The sequence below is a fragment of the Ahaetulla prasina genome, chromosome 1 (genome assembly GCF_028640845.1).
Source record: "Ahaetulla prasina isolate Xishuangbanna chromosome 1, ASM2864084v1, whole genome shotgun sequence".
Taxonomy (NCBI): Eukaryota; Metazoa; Chordata; class Lepidosauria; order Squamata; family Colubridae; genus Ahaetulla; species Ahaetulla prasina.
Window position 1 is genome coordinate 203,160,864 of NC_080539.1, and position 21,902 is coordinate 203,182,765.

The window sequence follows — 21,902 nt, forward strand, 5'->3', positions numbered from 1 at the left end:
GGGGTGAAATCTACTTACCTTCCTTACCGGCTTGAAAGTGCACATGGCACATACATGTGCTTGTTTTGCTTGCTCACATGCATCACATGTGCACTCAGACCGAACCACCGGTCACGATCGCTACCGGATCATTTCACCCCTGCTCTGGACTGCGAGGAACCAGTTCAGTGTAGATCCTTTCAAGGACTTCTTTGTGTTTCTGTTGTTGACTCTACTACATTTAGAGTAACAAGAATGTAATGTATCTTTAAATATTTTGGCGGGAAACAAGCACGTTGCTGATTGGTTGAAGCCTCCGGCTAAACTGTATTTAAGGAGAGGTTTTTCCCAGCCCGGGTTGCTGGGTTCACCATATAGTAAAGAGCTGTTGTCACTATCCTGGTCTCCTGCCTTGTTATTGCCCGAATCTAACACTGGCGACGAAGGTGGGATCTCGAGGCTAAGAGCGCCAGGAAAAGAGCTGAACTCACCAGGAAGACGCGAACCCAGCAAAACAAGGGCGAAAAGCAGCGATGTCCGGCTACACACCGCCAGCGCCATTCGACCCAGCCAAAGAGAAATGGGGGTCATACATGGCTCGCTTCGAGTGTTTCCTCGAAGCAAACGAACTTCAAGGGGTTTCCGACAACAGGAAACGAGCCTATTTTCTGAGCCACTGCGGTCCAGAAGTGTTCGACACCGCAGAATCCCTGGCTGAGCCAACGCCGGTACAGTCGGTACCGTGGCAAACTCTACAAACTCTGCTGAAAGCGCATTTCGCACCGATGCCATCCAAGTATGTGCAACGGTTTGAATTCGGGGAGCGCAGACAGCAAGAAGGCGAGTCCATTAGTGCATACATGGCCGCCCTAAGAAAAGCCTCAAAACATTGCGAATACCGAGATTTGGACGAGGCATTGCTGGAGCAACTCATCCGCGGGGTCAGGGACATCCGTTTGCGGAGGCGGCTGCTGGCTAAAAGCAACCTAACGCTGGCAAACGCCCTGGACGAAGCCAGGGCTCACGAGATGTCCACCCAAGCGGCAGAGACCTTACAAAAGCAGGTCACACCAACGGCTGGTGCGAAATCAACCCCGGTCCACAGTGAAGAGGTCCAGGCCGAATCGGAAGGGGAGGACGAGGAAGGAGTTTTCCACACCGGAAGGCCGGAGAAAGACGACCGGGGCGACTGCACGAGTTGCGGAGGGCAACACCAACGACAACAATGCAGATTTATAGATGCAACATGTCGGCGATGCGAAAGGAAGGGGCACCTAGCACAGGTCTGTCGAGCTCCCCAACCTTCCCGCCAAAAATTCAAACCAGCCAATCAGAGCGCGGGAACGACGAAGCGGCCCGCGAGTGGTCAGTTTAAAAAAGGCGCGAAATTAAACCAAACTGTCGTGAGAGTGGGTCACGCATCAACTCGCCTATAAAAGAAAATCTTCACAAAAGCAAAGATTGAGGGGGTGCCGTGCCGACTGGAGGTGGACACCGGCTCATCAATCACGATCATGTCCTGGGACAACCTCGTGAGAGCCTTACCTGCCATCGCAAAGCGCAAGCTGCAACCACAAAGACTAAAAGTACAGGACTACCAGGGGAATCGCATCCCTGTTCGAGGGGTAACGTCCGTCCACGTCGAATATGGACACTACAAGAAAACTCTGCCCATCACCATCGTCGATGGGACCCTGCCAAGCTTGTTGGGACTGGACTGGTTCCGAGCATTGGGCATGGGAGTGACCGGAGTCTTCAGAAACGAAGTCGACCTCAAAGAGACACTCACGAAGGAGTTTGGGGACGTTTTCAAAGACTGCCTGGGCAAGTACAAGTACAAGTACTATATCCTTTAATTTAGACCCCCAAGTTGCCCCTATCCGCCTAAAGGCTAGGAGGGTCCCGTTCGCCCTAAAGCCCAGGATTGACCGGGAACTGGACAAGCTAGTGAACCAGGGAATTCTAGTGCCAGTTGACCATGCTAAGTGGGAGACCCCCATAGTCACCCCAGTCAAACCGGACGGATCGGTCCGGATTTGCGCTGATTACAAGGCAACGCTTAACAAAGCATTGCAAAAGAGTGCTTACCCCGTTCCGGTGGTACAGCACTTACTGCATTCAATGGGGCAAGGGCAAGTTTTTGCAAAGCTAGACCTGGCCCAAGCCTACCAACAGCTGCCCGTAGACAGCAGCACAGCCGAAGCGCAAACAATTGTGACTCACAGAGGGGCTTTTAAGTGTACCCGGTTACAGTTTGGGGTTAGTGTGGCTCCAGGGTTATTTCAGAACCTGATGGAGCGGCTATTGCAGGGATTGCCAGGGGTGGTACCATACTTTGACGATGTACTGGTATCCGCTGAAAATCTAGAGGAATTAGGGGCGAGGCTGCGAAAGGTTTTGGGCATTTTCCGGTCTGCCGGTCTCACGGTTAAACTAAACAAGTGCCAGATCGGGGTTGAATCTGTGGAATTCCTGGGCTACTGGATAGACAGGGAAGGGATTCACCCCACTGAAAGCAAGGTCAACGCCCGTGGCACTTTCGCCAAGACTGACCCGATGGACTATCTTCTTGGCAGCGTATTCTTACAAATTGCTACACCGGCCAGGAAAAGATTTAGGGCACGCAGACGCACTGAGCAGATGCCCATTACCAGAGACTATTGAAGACCCCACTCCAGGAATACCAGTTCTGCTAATTGACTCTTTGGACTCTGGCCCAGTCACATCCAAAGAGGTGGCTCGGGCTTCGTATAAGGACATTATAATACGAACTGTACTTGGTTGGGTACAAAGAGGGTGGCCCGCTGCGCCGGGCGAGCGTTTTAAAGAGTTTGTAAAGAAACGAGGGGAACTTTCGGCTCAAGGGGGGTGCCTGCTATGGGGGGATCGAGTGGTGATCCCAGAGAGATTGAGGAAAAGGGTGTTGGATCTCCTTCACGAAGGTCACCCAGGGATCGTGAGGATGAAGGGTCTAGCGAGAAGCTATGTGTGGTGGCCCTTAATGGACTCGGAAATTGCTGAGAGGGTAGGGAAATGCCAGGCCTGCCAGGAGTCCAGACCGCTACCCCCAACGGCCCCGGTTCGGGAATGGGAGAGACCCCAAGGGCCCTGGTCTAGAATCCACATTGATTTTGCCGGCCCCTTCCACGGCCAAACCTTTCTGGTGGTAGTCGATGCCTACTCCAAATGGCTGGAAATCATTCTCATGAGATCCATGACAGCCGAGGCAGTGATCTCAGTCCTACGGCACCTATTTGTAACCCATGGGTTGCCCGACACGCTAGTATCCGATAACGGCCCGCAATTCACGGCAACACAGTTTGAGGGGTACTTGGCAGAGGAGGGCATCCGACATGTCCTCTCGGCGCCTTTCCACCCTGCGACGAACGGCCTTGCAGAACGTTCCATCCGGAGCGCAAAAGAGGCATTATCCAGAATCAAGCCAGGCGACTGGCAAACAAAAATCGATACCTTCCTGGCTGTCCAACACAGAACCCCCTGTGTCACAACTGGCAGAAGCCCAGCAGAGTTATTAATGGGTCGGAAGCTCAGGTGCCCACTAGACCGTTTAAACCCGAACTACACACCAGACGGGTACAAGGGGGCACTCGGTAAGACAAGAGGGATGGAAATAGGCGACCGAGTGTGGGCACATAACTATAGCGAAGGCCCGACCTGGTTAGCAGGAAAAATCCTAGAAATTACAGGTCCCAAATCATACTTAGTGGAGATAAAGGATGGCCGGGTATGGAAACGCCACATAGACCAAATAAGAAAACGCATAACCGAACAATCCGAATTAGACGAAACAGGCCCTGACTATACAATGTTTGAATCCACAGCTGACTCAAACCCGGGGCAAACGCGGGACTTATCTGAGTTCCAGGAGGTCCAGCGACGCCAACAGGTCCCATCAGAAAACAGCAGGGACGACTCTGCAAATAATCCAGGGCTGGATGGCCCAGAGGAGGAGCTGAGAGGAACAGACAGTCCCTCCGGTCAGCTCGACTCTCTCCCAGAGAATGAATTGCGCAGGTCCGAAAGAGTCAGGAGACGCCCAGTCTACTTGCGTGATTACGTTGAAAAATAATATGTAAATATCATGTAAATAATGGTAAAGTGTTTTCTGGGAGGGAAGGAGTGTAATGTATCTTTAAATATTTTGGCGGGAAACAAGCACGTTGCTGATTGGTTGAAGCCTCCGGCTAAACTGTATTTAAGGAGAGGTTTTTCCCAGCCCGGGTTGCTGGGTTCACCATATAGTAAAGAGCTGTTGTCACTATCCTGGTCTCCTGCCTCGTTATTGCCCGAATCTAACAAAGAACATCCTTATATTCCCAAAACTTTGATTTCTCTTTATCTTTTGATCTCATTTCTAAAATGAAAAATTGACTTTTGTAGTGTTCCTCCTTTGGAAGTTTCTCTGGTGGCTGCTTATTATTTTTGTTACCTCTAACTCTGTGTTCACTATCTACATACTGCTAAGGGCCTTGTCTGCCAATCACTTCTTCTGAAAGGCTATAGTGCTAAACATCTCTTCCAGTGTAAAAGTCCATCTGCTCCTATTCTGCAGAGAACCCCATTTACACTGAAGGAGGTTTTTTGCATAATTGTACCATAGTAACTTGGCAAAGTGATTTGCAAAATACTTTTTTGGGTAGCCTAATGGGTAACTTTGCTTGAGAGGACTAGAAGGTTCAGAATAACTAAATATTATTATTTTGGGGCATTCATTACAGTTTGGGTTTGCTTTCCATCTGAAAATATCAAGAAACTATAGAATTAGATTTAGCAAGAGAGGGGGAAAAGGGCGGACTACATAAATGGCCTCAGATGCTTCCTCCTTCTTTTAGTCCAATCTCTGAAAGGCTTAATTCCAGTTATTACTGGACGACAACTTCCATCACTGAATAGGAGAGTTTAGGATTGGCAGTTTATAACCACTGGACCCAGAGTTGCTGAATGGCTGGATTAAATTTGTTGTCTTTGCTATGAGAGTCCTGTTAGTTCTCATGATCAGAGCATGCTATTATCTCTTCATTCCCTTTCCAACATCCTTTTTTTTTATTATTACATTTCTGCCTCAGAGCCTTCCTCTCTGCACAGGCCCTTAATTTTATTTTTCTTCTTTTGTCACTCTTTTGTTGTCCATCTTTAAGTTGAAAGCAGCTCAATTGACAGCTCTTTGAATTTTATCTCCTCTGTCTTTAGGAAACTTCAGCCTACCTTTTGAGATTAGTTTTCTTTTGAAATAGCTATCTGGAAGTGGTCTTCATCAGGTTATATGCAGTGGTGGGATTCAGCCAGTTCACACCTATTCGGGAGAACCGGTTGTTAACTTTCTAAGCAGTTCCGAGAACCAGTTGTTGGAAGAAATCTTATTTTGTTTTTTTCCACTTTACAGGGCTAATCCTATAAGGAAGGCAGGAAGGAAACATTCTGGTGTTATTTCTAGCCTAATCTTTATTGCCCTGCTTACAGAAACTGCCTCTCTGGTTAATCCTTATTAAATTGTAACAGCTAAGGTGAAGCACCCATTGAGGTGACTGATGTTGAGTTGGCCACACCCACACAGTCACATGACCAATGAGCCACACCTACCCAGCTGGTCATTAGGGCAGAGAACCGGTTGTTAAATTATTTGAATCCCACCACTGGTTATATGGTATATGAGAGCATATAAAGCTCTATCTCTGTTTCTTGCAAAAGGTTACATTTTAAAATCCATGAATCATGTAGGTGGTAACTTAGTTTTATAATATTATCTAAATGTCATTGTTCAGACCTAAGTTTCTTCCCCCTCCCCCCAGCCCCCAATAATGGAGCAATGCCTTTAACTTCTCATGGAGAAAGATGTCATCAGTAAAATATGGAAATAATGTTATACAGAAATATAGTGATATGAAGTTTTATGATATGCTAAAAAAGCTCCAAAGAACTTTCATTTATTTGCTGAGCACAGTTGGAAGGTCTTGAAAAAGTCCCATGCAAAGATTTCAATAAATATACCATGGGGTGGGGTGCAATGGGTCAGCAGTTAAAGATACTGAGCTTGTCAGATGGGAAGCTGACAGCCTGGTTTGGAGACCCCAGTGCTATGTGACAGGTCATACTAGCCATATGACCACGGAAATGTTGTCCAACAATGCTGCCTCCCTTGGCTAAGAAATGTAGATAGGTACTCCCCCCTGGAGTGAGATACAACTGGACAAGGTTACTTTTACCCTTTTGGGGGAAGGAGAGTGGGAGGGAAGGAAATGAATAGCCATTCAGACCATATCAGAATCTTGCCTAATTTTATATGTAGAATATCTATGCCCCAGTTTTACTGGGTTTACATTTAAGAACTGAACAAAAGACAAACAGTAACAGTATCAGAGTTGGAAGGGACCTTGGAGGTCATGTAGTCCAACCCCCTGCTCACACAGGAAACCTGTACTTGGGATTTGAATCATCGAACTGCCGACCTTTGTTGATTGACAAGCTCAGTGTCTTAGCATTGATTAAATAAATCAATTTCTGAAAGGCACTGCTTTTTGATATTAAATAAAAGGTATACATACTTATATAGAGACAATTGCAATTGCAAAAAAAGACTATATTGTTTGCTGAGAAAATAGAAATATTGTCAGTCAGGTATGTTTGTTTTATTTGAAAATGTCAGTATTTAGAATGTAACAATAGGAGCTTGGTATGGAACTGAAGCCAGAAATGAACTTAGATGGATTTGAATTAAATCTAATTGGTCCTTTGTTGTATTTATTTTCAAAAGTCTGAAAGTAGGCATATCTATGCATATAACTGGTGTCTTAGAGGACATCTTTATAAAATGTGAGCCATCTTCAGCTCTGAGGCATCTTCTTATACCTTTTAATCTTTTAGGAAGAGACTTTAGGAGATTTTATGATACTGCTCTTGCGTGGAAAACCATTACTAAATCCTGTGTCAGAGGATTATTCCAGATAAAAGACTTGTAGTTCTGCTATTACTTTTGTTTTTGTCTCAGCTTTCTAGTATTGTTAACAGAAAGTCTACCATAAGGGAGAAAGAGATAGCCCCCTTGGCTTAAAATGGATCCACTTCAATCTGCCAGGTTAACTACTCTCTATTTCCTAAACTATAATTACCCAAGGAAAGCCTCTCTGTTATGTTATAAATGTTCCAAATAAATAACATCTATATTCTAATTCTGAGGACAGTAATAAGCAAGAGCAGCCTCTGTTCCCTCCCCACCCCTCACCCCTGCACCACTTCTCTCCCTCTTTCACTCACTCACAAACATACACATAGAGACTATATATGCATACAAGGGAAAGAAAGACTTCTGAAAGTACAACTAGGAGGAGAAACATTTGGAGAAGCTGAAAGATTTTCAGAGACATGTGACATAATGAATAGAGAGGATACCTAGAGTAAAAATCAATAAAACAAGCAAGGATCTTGCTATAACATTCTAAGCAAATATGTGTTTGAAAATGGAAAAAACAAGATTAAAGGGAAAATATTGAAAGAGTATCTGCTATTCTAAATTATACTTTGGTATCTCCCTGTCATTTTGTTTGGACATCTTTTAAAAAGTAATCTCTAGTTACTATGTAATGATATTTTAAAAATTGCCATAGATTTAAGATAAATAACAAAACAAAGTCCAGTTTTAAAAATATCTTGCTTAGCCTCACCTTTACATGAGCATAAATATAATAAAATTATTTCAAATTACTTAAAGACAACTGACAATGTTCTGAGATGGGAACTTATCTATATTATGGAAGCCAAAAATGGATAATGTTGGTTCCACCATTCCAAAAATGGAAATGGTGGCTCAGTAGACTAAGTCTGTCTGTTATTAACACAGCTGCTTGCAATTACTGCAAGTTCAAGTCCCACCAGGCCCAAGGTTGACTCAGCCTTCCATCCTTTATAAGGTAGGTAAAATGAGGACCCAGATTGTTGGGGGCAATAAAAGTTGACTTTGTATATAATATACAAATGGATGAAGACTATTGCTTAACATAGTGTAAGCCGCCCTGAGTCTTCGGAGAAGGGCGGGATATAAATTCAAATAAAAAAAAAAACTTAATGTTTAGTCAAATCCCATTTCTCACATTTCTCTTTTAAGACATTTTGATTTAAACATTATTTTATCATTTATAGATACCTGTTATATTTGATCAAAAGTAATTATAATCAACCGATATTCACTTCCCAAATCTAATTTAAATCCAGGTAATAACAGCACTATCATGGCAACAAAATAAGGGTGACTAGTTGTCCACCAGAGATTCTGAATTACAAACAGATCCACCCAGAAGACAACTGGTAAAAGATACTGGGAAACATAGTTCAACAATATCCAGAAGGTAAAATACTTGATGAGGTAGCAATCATGGCAGTTGGTTCTTATTTACTCACAATTTAAGGATGTAACAAGTCGTGGTGGCACAGTGGTTAGAGTGCAGTACTGCAGGCTACTTCTGCTGATTGTTGGCTGCCAGCAGTTCAGCAGTTCGAGTCTCACTGGCTCAAGGTTGACTCAGCCTTCCCTCCTTCCGAGGTTGGTGAAATGAGGACCCAGATTGTTGGGAGCAATATGCTGACTCTGTAAACCACTTAGAGAGGGGCTGTAAAGCTCTGTAAAGTGGTATATAAGTCTGCATGCTATTGCTATTGCTATTGTTAGGCAGGCTTCACTGTTACAGCAGATCACATGGAAAACAGGATAGGCCCCACTCTCACAGTAGTAGAGGGATGTTGGCTAAATTCCTTGATCAATGAAATTGTACCCTCTCAACCATCACTTTAACTAGCAAGGAAGGAGCTTTTTAGGCCTGAATCTTTCTAAATAAAGAGCAACCATCCATTTCAGGACGGACTGATTTGTTGCATGATTCAGGAAGTAGACAAGTAGCTTTCTAGGTGCAGGAGTGAATCATATTAAGTATCTTATTTTATTTTGGATGTGTGCAAAGCTTTCCCTGAGCTCTTTTACAGCTGTTTCCTCATGAGATTCCATCTCTATTTTACTTTATCTTAACCACTAACCTTTTGTTTCCACATACATTTTAAATGCATTCCATTTTCTCAATTCCCCAAACCTATCTAGGTTTCTCTTTGCTGTTGTGTTCTTAGTATACTAAATATTATTTCAGCTGGATATCTTTAGTGCTAAATTCTGGCCTGGGGGATGTCATCTTGTAATGCACCTCAGGTGTCTGGGGTCTCTGCAAATTAACTACCGGTTACTAGGCTTAAACTCCCTTGTATTTTTTGGTTAATTCAGTATGATAGGTCATCCACACCTTGACATCCAAGGAAGCTCTGCCATGTCATTCCAGGCTATCTCAGTTAGTTGGGGCAGGAGGATAGTCCTTTTCCTAATCAGGAAACCTTCATCTCAACCAGATGAAGGAAACTAACAGGGGGAGAAAGAAACAGATACAAAGAATAATGCTGTTGCCAGAACAAGAAATGTGTGAAATGACCTCTTCTTATGAAAGAATGAATATGTAAATTCTGTTCTGCACCTTACCCCAGAAAATTATGTAGCAAATTCAGCAAGATCTTCAGAAAGTAGTAGCTTCTACTTTTGAAGAACCATGGGATTTAAAAAGAGGTATGAGAGAGAGAGTATGCAAAAGTTGTTTCATCAGCTGGAGGCACTTGACTTTCAACCTTATCAGGTAGACCAGACAGGAAATATGACCAGGTAAGCTAATTCTACTTTATTGTGAAGCTACATTAACAAAATTTGGGCAAGTATGAAAGTATTTCTCTCATTTCTCTCCTTTACAGACAAGGAAACTAGGGAGGGTCCTTTCTGAGCCTCTTGCCACATCCACAATCCAAGCGTAGGCTATGCTATCTCTTGTCTGACCATTTCCTAGGTAGCATCTCTGGGCCCAATCTCCCAAGATCATTCCCACGTATCTTTACACAGATGAGTTCTTTTTGAGCCCAGAAGATAAGCAGAGCTGTGCCTAGCTATTTCCTGTGTAGAAAGCTTCTAGGGAGTCCAAAGTCTAGGAAGTCAAATATCCTCTAGGCCCTTGATGGGGAACCTATGGCACATGTGCCACAGGTGTCACACAGAGCCATATCAGTGGGCATGCAAGCTCAGCTCTGGCGTGCATACGTGTTGTGCCTCGCTCGCCCCCCTCACCGCAGCCGGGCCCTTCTCATCTCCTGCCAGACACTGCTAGTACAGAAGAATGTCCTGGCATGCTTCCAGCCCCCAGTCCTGGCACTGTGCCCGGGCAGACGGAGCAACTAAACCCCTCCCCCACAGAATGTGAGCCTAAGGAATATGAAGCCAGTCACGAGCTGGAATTACCAACAGCTGGGCTGGATTACCAACAGCTGGAGGCTGGAGAGATCCACGCTTCCGGAGAATGGAGAGGCGACATCAGCAAAAGGAAAGGAGGGGCAGGCCTGGATAAGTGCTGAGTCATGAGCCACACCCCATGGCCTATATAAAGGATCTGCTTTCTGGCATTCTCTGAGTCAGGCAAAGTCTAATCTGGATTGCTGAAGTCACACCTTGGATTCCTGCCTGCCCTGAGGACTCTGCTAGGACTTTGGCAGAGCTGCAGAGGCACGCTTGATACGGACTTCCCCGACCCGGCCATCAGAGGAGGAGTGGGACATGACAATACGCGCACTGGCCAGCTGATTTTCGGGCCTTCTGTGCCCACCGGAAGTCAGGAAAAAGGCTGTTTCCAGCCTCTGGAGGGCCTCCAGGTAGATGGGGAAGACTATTTTTGACCTCCCTAGGCTCCTAGAAAGGCTCTGGAACCGAAAGTAAATGTTCCCCTCACACATATGTGCTAGTCGTTCCCAACTCTAGGGGGCGGTGCTCATCTCTATTTCAAAGCTGAAGAGCCAGTGCTGTCCGAAGATGTCTACGTGGTCATATGGCCGGCATGACTCAATGCCAAAGGCGCACGGAATGCTGTTACCTTCCCACCAAAGGTGGTCCCTATTTTTCTACTTGCATTTTTTATGTGCTTTCGAACTGTTAAATTGGCAGAAGCTGGGACAAGTAACGGGAGCTCACCCCATTACACGCCACTAGGGATTCGAACCACTGAACTGCCAACCTTTCGATCGACAAGCTTACTGTCTTAGCAACTGAGCCACCGTGTCCCATTTGCTCTGAAGCCTGAGGAGAGTGAAAAATGGGCCTATCGGGCCCACTATGCCAAAAGCGGGGAGAGTGCGGGGGTTCCGGTGAAGGCATTTTCAGAAAGTGGCAACCACCACCTCTTTCAAAGCTAGTGGGACAACCCTCTATCTCAAAGGATGGAAATGCCACTAAGTGAATCCAAATGCACATTGCCTATAGTTCCTGGAGAACCAAACCACCAAACCCAGAATGATGTACAGCCAGTGAAAAATCACATAGGAATAAGTCAGTTCAAGGTCCTACCCATTCCAACAAGTAAGGAACAGCCAAATATCCCCTCAGGTTGTCAGGCAAAACAAACATTCTCAGAGCCCCTTTCAGGGCCTCAGATGGACAGATTTAATAGGTTCTACTTCCCTGTGGGCAAGGGTGGCACTGGTAAATCAAAAGCAATCAGAGTAATCTAACCATAATGAAGGTTGGTCCTCTTTCATATTATTTTTCCACTGGTCTGGGACCAAAAAAACCCAAACAAAACAGACTTCTACCATGGAAGGAACCAATAAGCACCAATTTTAGTATGTAAGTAAGCACAATATTTCATGTAATTAGCAAGTGGAGTGGAAGAAGTACCATATTTATCTCAGTAGCTTTTAAAACAGAGTTATTTCCATTTGTTTATCAAATGCCTCTTGCTCCTGAAGGCTAATGAACTAGTAATGGATCTGTCAGAAATGTGTGAAAAGACAAAGACCTCTAAATGTTGTCATTTTAGTGTATGAAAACTGCTATTATAGATTTCAAACACCTGATATACATAAATACTGTATGACAGCAGAGGGGAACTTAGCATTCAATGAGGATAGAGGAATAGCAGTGTAAATTATACACGATGGGAACAAAAACAAAAAAGCATGAAAACACAAGAGGTCGGACACACAAAAAATATAGAAATTAATTCTTCTATCATATCACTCATGGTGAGTTTCTTCAGCTGTAAGTGATTTAGCCGTATGTAATCACTTCAGTACCACTCCAAGCAGATCTCTGCAGTCAAAATTGTATTTGTGGCTGAGAGTACGATCTTTTTCCTGCTCCATGTTCTCAATATACATATTTCTTTTTTATCAGAATCCTAATATCGTGGGAAAGAAACTTTTCCCCCTTGCTTTAACCTGATTGTACTGGTTTCCACTGAAGGTTCCAAAAAGAATTTATTTGGAAAAGAAAATGCTTGACCCTCAGATTAGTTAAGCCCACTAGATCATGACAAGGCAACTGCCTGTGCTTCAGTGAAGTAGAGAATGGCACTGTGCATTACTCTGGGAAGAGCTCATATCAGTTTGGCTTTATTTTTGAGAAGCAGGAGGTTGAGTCATTTTGTGAAGCAGCTTCAAAGTGGTTCCTCACTCAAAGTATCATTCAAGTGAGCTCCCACTTCGTAGCTTTGCACAATCCTAGTAGTTTCTAGTGCAAAGTTCAGAAATTATTCTGCATTTCCCTGCCCCCTCTGTCTTTCCCAAGACTTTGAAACCCCAATATTTCCAGCTTTGTGGACTGGTGTGTGTGTGTGTGTGTGTGTGGAGGGGGGATAGTTCTGGTTTTAGAAGCTCTTTCAATGGAAAAGAGAATGTTAAAGAATTGTGGAGAATTGTGGAAGGTGGAGTGTTTATATGGCTGTGTGTACATGTGTATATGGGTATCCTATCTTTCACAATATATTGATTTATTCAGTGATCATTAGCATTCCTGGCTTTAGGATTAAAATCTCAAGGGAACAAATCATAACATTACTATCTATTTGTTTTTGTTTTCTGTATGATATCTGGACTTGGAGAAAGCTAGAGAAATCCTCTGGAGAAATTCAGAATAATTCCTCCCCAGTTTCTCCAATATTTGTCCACAGTTTGATGAAGAAAACAACAACAACAACAACAACAGCAGCAGCAGCAACAGAAGAATGGATGAAAAATACCACCCACTAGGTTGAAAAAGATAACACACATATCTTTGTTGAAAATATCAGTGGTATAAATGTATTCCAATGGCATAAGGCACAGTACTAAACCCCAATTCCCTAGTAGTACTAGTGAAATTTGTGCCCAATAAATCCCATTTAAGTTGGCAGTTTTGATTTTTGAAAAACCCAAGGTAAATTGTATTACATGATTACACTTTACTTCATGAGTTTCTATTCTTTATACTCTACACCAGTTAAAATAAGAGGTGAACCCATGTTGTTAAACTTGAATGCTATTTCCAGATTTGTATGCCTTTCATTCAAGATTGTTAGAGAAAACCCAACGTTTTATAAAATGCCACCTCATCCCATGGCACCTATTAACCCTTTTAAAGCAAGTGTGTCTTTCAGTGCACTTTGTTATCAACAATGAACAACCTATGAACTCAAAAGAAGCCAGCTGTACTCAGAATTTTTCTGTTTTTGGCTACAAGATGAATCTATTTACTACTCTGAAAATTGCCATTATTTCAGCAAATATATGACAAGGTAAAGATGGACAGAGGCAATTAATTCAGTTTATCATGGGCTTTAGACATACAGTAGGCTAATACAGTAGGCAAACATACAGTAGTAGATTTGATTTCTCACTCACACTAAGGTGCTAAGCAGCTCCAGCCACTGTTTGCCTGCAGCAGAATGTTAGCTGTATTCAGTGTCTGTTTTTGAGTCAGGCAGCTGGGTATGTTTTTATCTTGCTTTTAAAAGGCAGCTAGTTTTAAAAGTACTGTATTTCAGTAACTGTGACTGTCAACAATTTTTGTAAATGCCATTCCCTTTCTACCAGTTTCTTCTGCTCAAGTGGAATCAGGGGGAATCTGGTAGTATCTTTTCCTACCAACTCATTTTATTAAAAAGCATAAACTTTCATGAGCCATAGCTATCTTCAAATGCAGATGCAGCTCTTGAAAATGTACACCTTTTAACAACAAGTGTTAATTGGAAAAAAATGCTCCCAAATTCATTCTGGTTTTTTGCCAATATAGCTTAACATGGCTCTCTTCTTACAGTGTCTGCTTAAGGAGGAGTATATTTACTTTTTCTACATCCAGATACAGTAGATAAAGTTAAGTAAATTTCTCCCAAGGAAATGAATCTCTAGATCTTTATTTGTTTGCTTGGCTGCCTGCTTGCTAGCTAGCTAGCTAGATGTATTTTCATAGCATCATACTCACAAAGAATTAGGGCAGCGTACAGCTGAAACCATGCAATAAAAGATAAAAACACTCCCAGGTTGACTCCCGAGAACTGAAATCTGCCAAATAATTGGTCACTGATTTTTCTCTTTAGCTGACAGTCTTAGAATTCCCAGAGCATTTCCAGTTCAAGGACTAATCAAGCCCAACCCTGCTTAGCTTCTGAAATGAGCAAACATCAGCTAAGTAATACCACAGACCAAATCAAGTCATAGAATTTGCTACGTAAGTAACATAGCAATATTACTTAGACTTATGTACCACCCCAATGGTGCGTTTCAAATTTTTTTACTAATGGTTCTGTGGGCATGGCTTGGTGGGTGTGGCATGGCTTGGTGGGCATGGTGGGGAAGGATACTGTAAAATATCCAGGGGAAGGTTACTGCAAAATCCCCATTTCCTCCCAATCAGCTGGGACTTGGGAGGAAGAGAATAGATCGGGGCGGGCCCAGTCAGATTTTTTTTTTTACCGGTTCTCCGAACTATTCATAATTTCCACTACCAGTTCTCCAGAACTGATCAGAACCTGCTGAAACCCACTCTGACTACCCCATAGTGCTTTACAGCCTTTTTTGGGTGGTTTACAACATTGGAATATTGCCCTGGATGACCTGGGTCCTCATTTTACCCACTTTGGAAGGATGGAAGGCTGAGTCAACCTTGTGTCCTGTCAGGATCAAATCCTGGCTGTGGGAGAGTGTGCCTTCAATACTGCATTTTAACCATTGCGCCACCAGGGTAAGAATATGGGATTCATTTATTCATAGACTTTTTTAGTTTCAATAACAATATCACAAGAGCTACCAACAGATTTAAACTCAATGTCAACTGCTCCAGTTTAGATTGCAGAAAACACGATTTCTGTAACAGAATTGTATATGCAGGAATGCATTACCTGACTCTGTGGTTTCTTCTCATAACCCCAAAGGCTTTACTCAAAAACTGTCCACGGTTGACCTCACCACTTTCCTAAGAGGACTCTAAGAGGCGTGCATAAGAGCACAAACGTGCCTACCATTCCTTTCCTATTGTTTCTTCCCCTATGTATATATATGTTTATAGTACCTCGTTTCTCCTCATATATATGTTCATATATTATATAACCCTTTATGCAACGCTTGTATATATTGTTACGACAAATAAATAAATAATAATAAATAATAATAGAGAAAAGAAGGGGTTTACCTAGGAATAAAAACCTGGGTCAACACACAATATTATATTCAGAAAAAGAAGTCCACTTTTTTCAAGAGTTCAACTTTTCACTTTTCTTAGCTAAGAATAGTTTTAAGTTTGGAGTCATTAAGAGTTATTAGAGGAAGTATAGACATCAATGGCCACCAGCTCTATGAGACACTCTGCCCCTTAAGCATACCAAGGGCCACACAGTATGGAATTTGTAATACTTGCAATATGGTTTTTCTAGTATTATTGCACTAGTTAACTAACATGGTTTTTCTTGTGTTTTAATTGGTCTTATTTCTTTTTTCCTTTCACATGTATTGCCAGTAATTTACTATAAGCCTTAGCCTTCAGGAAGTAAAAAAAAATCAAAAACTTTAACTTTTAGAAATCTGAAGTTTTTGATATACTGTAAATAAAATACTTTCGTTTTCTTGCTTCAACAAACAAAGCAAATATTTGAACCCAGTGCTGGGAAAAGTGTTATGAATGTATCTTTACCAATGTTCTTTTTTTTTTTTTTGCGAATGTTTCTTTTACTTTTATTCAGAATTCACTGCTTATTTCAATTCTTATGCTTACATTGGATGTCTAATTTTTCATGATGTAAGTAGACAGATGATTTTTCTTAATCCAATCAACTTTTATTTTGAAGTATCTTTGTTGGACAGAATATAAAAAGAAATGTAAGTCTATATTCCGGATTCTTTGGCTTGTAAAACAGAAACCTTTTTTTATGTTGGGACATTCCAAATAAATTGTAAATTAAATGATCTTTCTATCCTGGTATTTTAATGGGGGTCCAGCATCTCAAGGATGAACCTAGAGCCACTTTTGGTTATCAACCCTCAAAACATAGAGCAAAATTGTGTAAAATATTGTTTTTACACAAATCAAAAGTATGTCACACACATTGCACATGTTGAGCCATTATATTGAAATGTAGCAACAACAACACATACTAAACATTCAGGAGCTTTCTCATCCTGACCCCATCACCTCTGAAGGCTGAAGCAACCTATTTAACAAATATATTTTGCCCTTAGCTGCAAAAGAGTTGGATATTGTTGTAAAAGATCTGATTGTGGACAGGACTTGCTTAAAGTCTATCAATTTCTCTCCTGGCAGATTAAAGTTATTTCATCACCAGTGATCTTCAGCCTCACTCCACCACTGTTTTGGTGACATAAAGACTGTCTTCATTCCTGATATGATGTTGGTTGACAATATATGGCATGACTTGGCAATATTTTCTGGAAAACTGAGAGGCTGTTGGGACATCCTTCCTTCATCCTTTGCCATATAGTATTGAATATTATAGATTTAACTGGTTCTCCCCCCTGTATTGCTTTAATGTTATAAGCTCTACAATATTTATATTTTGTTCTATCATATATTCATATCTATGTTGGCAGAACACAGAGCTATGGTTTACTAGAGTGTGCTAATTACCACAATCAGCAGATGCTGAAGATGAAAGTGACAAGGGGACATGAGGGACTGAACTGGGTGTGTCACACAGGCTGCAGCAAGCTTTCAGTTGCCATTGAAGATGCTGTCCTATTGCCAGTACCAGAGTAATATTCAAATGTCCAGTAAGGTTCTGAACATGGAATAGGTTAGTGACATTTTGCCTTTACAAATGTCATTTTAGATTTTGAAGCAACCTTAGGATTTATAATTTGATAAATAAATAAAAATAATATTCATCTTTAATAGTTGATCTATGAATTGGTCTCATGATTCTAACAGCTGAATTGGAGTTAAATAAGCTTCTGCGTGAATATTCTTAATTTCTAATTTCTAATTTCTTATTTTTTTTAAAAAAAAGGGCAAGTCATTAAATGCTAGAGAATAGGCACATTTGTCATTTTAACTTTCCTCAGTTTGACATATTTGCAATCTAAACTCAGTTCACTTCATTACTTCATTACTTTGAGGCGTCTGTTCAGAAGTTTTCATAAAAATCATTAAAAAAATCCATACATTGGATCCTGAGTTTGGAATAGACCCTGAATCCTGACTGTATGGAAAATTGGTTAGATAATACCTGACTGCTATGTGTTTTGTTTTTATTTTTTGTAGTGTGTATTTTATGGATTATGTGTATTCTATTATAAACTGCATAGAGTCACATAAAAATGAGATGGACAGCTTTATAAATCAAATGAATGAACAAATGAACAAATGAATAATTTAACTTCATTTTCTTTAATATACATTCTTCCTATTTTTCATAATGAAATTCTTTTTATTATTACATAAATAATTTATAAAATCAAATTTATTATTAATTTACTATTACATACATCATCATTATCACTGATAGAAACACATTGCAAACACATACCCACTATATCCATTTTACATGCATTATTTGAGCTATTTGCTGTGGAAAATCCACAGGATCCAACATTTGGAAATTTAATAAAATTGAAGTTATTAAGTCTTCATATTAGTTCAAACAAAGCGGGAAATTGATGTTCTTACTAACTTGTAAAGAGAATGAAGTTCTCTCATCCCTGCCAAACCCAACAATAAAAAGGAGAATATGTGTGATGTTACTCTTTGTAGTGACATGAGGAACAACCTTCTTTCAAAATGTTACACAGATAGACTTGTTTTCATCTGATAAATGACAGTGTGCATGTTGTCATGATGATTTCGTTTCAGAATTGGATCCCATTCCATTCCATCCTATTTTAAATAATGGCTATAAGTCACAATAGCTATATTTTTGTCCCATATTAGAGATAGTGTGTTTCTCATTCTCAGTTTCTGAGAAACATGAGTGGGAGGGTGCTTTTGGGCTTCTGGGTTTCTACAAGCATCTAGTTGGCTACCATGGGAATAGAAAACTAGAATAAATAGACTTGGTCTGATTCACCAGAACTTCTCTTAAGTTTTTATGCCTTGAGCTTTTCTCTTTAGTAGTTATGGTTCATCAGAAGATTGTCCCTTGGTACTAGGATTTTCAGTCCTATTAGTACTGGAAATCACTACAAACTAACACTATTGTCATCAGAAGACACTGAAATTGTATTAGAAGACCTTTAATTATTTAAAGCTGTTTCTGATAATATGGTGCTGGAGGACAGTGACAGCAAGAACTAAATCCTGACTGATTAGATTAGATTCGCATCCCCCACTTTTCTGTCTGTAATTATTTTGATCAGATAAGTTATTTGCTATGCAGGTTTACCTTCAAAAGCATGTTTGTTAAAAAGAGAACGGGAAAGAAATCCTTTGTAGGTTCTACACATGATTAAGCAGCTTTGACAGAGCATCATGAATAATAATGATAAAGATTTGTCAAATGGAATTTTAATCACTTTGGCCTGTACTGGAAATACATCCGATGTGACATCCATATGGGCATTTTTAGATTTTATCTATCTATCTATATCTATCTAATCTAATCTAATCTAATCTATCTGTCACACAGATATACACATATGGGGACATGGTGGCTCACTGTCTAAGACACCAAGCTTGTCGATCAGAAAGGTTACGGTGAGGGTTAGGATTATATAATCTCTCTGTGTATTTTTCACAATGAGAAATAGGTGTAGGATAGACTGAAGAGAAATGTATAAATCTATACATCTCAGGAGCAATATTTCTGCAAGGACTTGTGTTAGTTTGTATCTATTCATGAAATTCTATGACAGACTTGAAAAAGTAGCAAATCCTGTAATGCAAAACTTCAGATTGACCACAATACGTTTAACAAGGATATGAATGGATTTTATGGCATGTGGTTTGATGATATATTTGTATAATCCTTGTTTAAGATTTGCTATGTTAAAACTCTAAATGACTTTTATTATTTATTTTACTATTTATTATTTGACCAGTGACATGCAAATTAAAGGAAGGACTAGGGATGACATGATAGCAGTGTTCCGATATCTCAGGAGTTGCCACAAGGAAGAGGGAGTCAAGCTATTCTCCAAAGCACCTGAAGGCAGGTCAAGAAGCAATGGGTGGAAACTAATCAAGGAGAGAAGCAACGTAGAACTAAGAAGAAATTTCCTGACAGTTAGAACAATTAATAAGTGGAATTTATTTTTTTATTTATTTATTTCGATTTTTATACCGCCCTTCTCCCGAAGGACTCAGGGCGGTGTACAGCCAAGTAAAAATACAGTATATACAGATTAAAAGAAAACATATTATATTGTGGCCGAAAATTTAAAAAAGTTTAAAATCTTAAAATATAAATAACCCCAATAAAAATTTAATCCAGTCCCGCTTGAATGAATAGGTGCGTTTTCAGCTCACGGCGAAAAGTCCGAAGATCAGGCACTTGACGTAAACCAGGGGGAAGTTCATTCCAAAGCATAGGAGCTCCAACAGAGAAGGCCCTTCCCCTGGGGGCCGCCAACCGACATTCCTTGGCGGATGGCACCCTGAGAAGGCCCTCTCTGTGTGAGCGTACGGGTCGGTGGGAGGCAAAAGGTAACAGCAGGCGGTCCCGTAAGTACCCGGGTCCTAAGCCATGGAGCGCTTTAAAGGTGGTAACCAGAATCTTGAAGTGCACCCGAAAGACTATAGGAAGCCAGTGCAAACTGCGCAGGATTGGTGTTACATGGGAGCAACGAGTTGCTCCCACTATTACCCGCGCAGCTGCATTCTGGACTAGCTGCAGCCTCCGGGTGCACCTCAAGGGCAGCCCCATGTAGAGAGCATTGCAATAGTCCAGGCGGGAAGTGACAAGGGCATGAGTGACCGTGCAAAAGGCATCCCGGTCAAGGAAGGGGCGCAACTGGTGCACCAAGCGTACTTGGTGGAAGGCCCTCTTGGAGACGGCCACCAAATGATCGTCAAACGACAGCCGCCCATCCAAGAGGACACCCAAATTGCGCACCCTCTCCGTTGGGGCCAATAACTCGCCCCCCACAGCCAGCTGCGGCTACAGCTGACTGTACCGGGGTGCCGGCATCCACAGCCACTCCGTCTTGGAGGGATTGAGCTTGAGTCTGTTTCTCCCCATCCAGACCCGTACGGCTTCCAGACACCGGGACAGCACTTCGACAGCTTCGTTGGGGTGGTCCGGGGTGGAAAAGTACAGCTGAGTGTCATCAGCGTACAGATGATAACTCACCCCGAAACCACTGATGACCTCACTCAGCGGCTTCATGTAGATGTTGAACAGGAGGGGCGAGAGAATCGACCCCTGAGGCACCCCACAAGTAAGGCGCCTCGTGGTCGACCTCTGCCCCCCTGTCAACACCATCTGCGACTGGTCGGAGAGGTAGGAGGAGAACCACCGATAAACGGTGCCTCCCACTCCCAACCCCTCCAACCGGTGCAGCAAGATACCATGGTCGATGGTATCAAAAGCCGCTGAGAGATCTAATAGGACCAGGGCAGAGGAACAACCCCTATCCCTGGCCCTCCAGAGGTCATCCACCAACGCAACCAAAGCCATCTCTGTACTGTGACCGGATCGGAAGCCGGACTGGAACGGGTCTAGATAGACAGCTTCATCCAGGTACCGGGGAAGCTGACATGCAACCACACTCTCTACAACCTTCACCACAAAGCGAAGGTTGGAGACTGGACGATAATTTCCCAAAATAGCTGGGTCCAGGGAAGGCTTCTTGAGGAGGGGTCTCACCACCGCCTCTTTCAAGGCAGCGGGGAAAACCCCTTCCAACAATGAAGCATTTATAATTCCCTGGAGCCAGCCTCGTGTCACTTCCTGAGTAGCCAGCACCAGCCAGGAAGGACACAGGTCCAGTAAACATGTGGTCGCATGCAGCCTCCCCAGTAACCTGTCCACGTCCTCGAGAGCCACAGCCTCAAACTCATCCCAAACAACCTCAACAAGACGTGCCTCTGCCATCCCCTGTGGATCATCGCAATTTTGGTCTAAACTATCCCGAAGCTGAACAATTTTATCATATAGATAACCGTTAAACTCCTCAGCACGTCCCTGTAGGGGGTCATCCCGTCCCTCCTGATGAAGGAGGGAATGAGTCACCTGGAACAGGGCGGCCGGGCGGTTATCTGCCGATGCAATGAGGGTGGAAACGTAAGAACGCTTCGCCTCCCTCATTGCCACTAGGTAGGTCTTAGTAAAAGATCTCACTAGTGTCCGATCAGCCTCAGAACGGCTAGACCTCCAGGTACTCTCTAGGCGTCTTCTCCGGCGTTTCATCTCTCTCAGCTCCTCAGAAAACCAAGGAGCCAATTGAGATCTACGCCAGGTTAGAGGCCGCAAAGGCATGACACAGTTCAAAGCCCCAGCCGCAGCCCGCTCCCAGGCCGTATCTAGTTCTTCAGTCGTGCTGTGGGCAAGATCCTCAGGGAACGGCCCAACCTCTGTCCAGAACCTCTCAGGGTCCATCAGGCGCCTGGGACGGAACCAACGTATTGGCTCCGTCTCCCTGCGGTG